The sequence below is a fragment of the Merops nubicus genome, unplaced genomic scaffold (assembly GCF_000691845.1).
Source record: "Merops nubicus isolate BGI_N331 unplaced genomic scaffold, ASM69184v1 scaffold48076, whole genome shotgun sequence".
Taxonomy (NCBI): domain Eukaryota; kingdom Metazoa; phylum Chordata; class Aves; order Coraciiformes; family Meropidae; genus Merops; species Merops nubicus.
In genome coordinates this window covers 2,081-3,789 of record NW_008616510.1, presented here as the reverse complement: position 1 = coordinate 3,789, position 1,709 = coordinate 2,081, and positions in this window count along the sequence as shown.

Sequence of the window (1,709 nt, the reverse complement as noted above, 5' to 3'; positions counted from 1 at the left end):
TCTTTCCCTTATGTGAGGCTTACAGAACTCACATGCCTTTGCATTCGGTGTCTAAATGAGAGATAGCTCAGGTCTGCTGTACATTACCTGGAGAGAAGCCCATTTCAACGTGCTAGGATAGAGCTACATGCACATGTTGCTGCCTTAAATTCAGTCGAGGCAGACAACAACAACAAAAGCACATGGTTCCATACCTTCCACAAACCAAACAGAACACAAACCCGTACTCCTGCCATCAAGCACAACTTAAAGCCATTCAGCAAGTTTTCATCTACCATCGCATGCACCTCTTTTGTCCACCTGTTCACAGGAGACAACCAAGGGGTGATGTCCACATTGAGTTGGCAAAATCTTGAGGAAGCAGCTGGGAAAAAAACTCACGCACACTTTTCTTCAGTGGCTCATAAGCCAGGCACTATGCCTAACAGCTTTAGCTGGAACACATGGAAAGTTAAACCCACTGGAATTTTTTTTTAATTAAAATTATATATTTAGCAGTGCTGCCAAAGCCTCTGGAACACTGCGGGAGGGGGGGGGGGCGGAAATCCACTCAGGGAGCATCCGGATTTCAAGTGTAGTTACATAAAGTGTTAAAACGCTGGACCATAAAACAGGACTGAAGCACTCCATGGAAACGAAAGTGGAAATGGGACTAATGAAGGCTCTGAACCTCTGAACACCATCAGTAATGGCAGCTGAATGGCTTCCTTGGTTCAGATTGTTTTTCACAGTTCTCAGTCTTATAGCTCAGCCCAGTAATTTACAGTCCATACTACCAAGTGTTGGTAACAGCAAGTCTTTAGTAGAGCAGGGAAACGGAGGTCATTATCCCCCATGAAGGGATTATCACGGGAGGATGAAGATCCCCCTTCTCAGGCACAGAAGTCCTTGTCAAGGACTATTTGTAAGAGGAAATGAAGAAAGGGAGACAAAGCCTGCATTCAGCACACAGCCATGCACCCAGTAAAGCAGCAGATAATGATTTTGACTTCCAACAAAGCTTGAGGTGAGCTGTGTCAGGGTTAAGAGTATTTCTGTAACTTGAGTCAAGCCCGTTTCTTGACATGTGTTTTAAACTAGCATTTACTTGCACCACTGCTTTCTCCCCCAGAATCCCAGCCTCACCCAGGCATGATGGGCAGGATACTCTTCTAGTAGGCCTATTTGAACTCAATCTTAAGTATTTAATCTCTACCATTTCTTCTGCATTTCATGTTTGATGGTTAGCCATTTCTGCCTGGTCCTCAAGACACAAGCGTTAATTTACATCCATAGATCCCTTGTGAGCTGATAATATCTCCCCTGTGCAAAGATGGAAACTAAGACAAAGAGACTTGCCTCTGGTTATACAGAAAAATCCATGGTTGTGACAAATTAGACTGCGAAGCTTCTGGACTCCCCCACTCTTTACTCATGCCTCCAAAGTACACTGTGCTGCTGCCAGAGGTAGAATACATCCTGTCCTCCTGTTAACTTTAGTTCTCAAAACTAAGAGTTGGCTCTCGGATTTAAAAAAACTTCAAGCAAATTATGGAAATACAGGGGCTTTTAAAATGAGAATAAAACCCTTTTAAACTAAGAAAGAACCATTTTAAGATGGAAAATATTATTTTATCAACTGTTTATTTAAAATATCCCATTTTTATACATACTGGTAAAGACATAGGCACATGTATGCATTTGAACACCCATAGCAACTTCAAATCTGC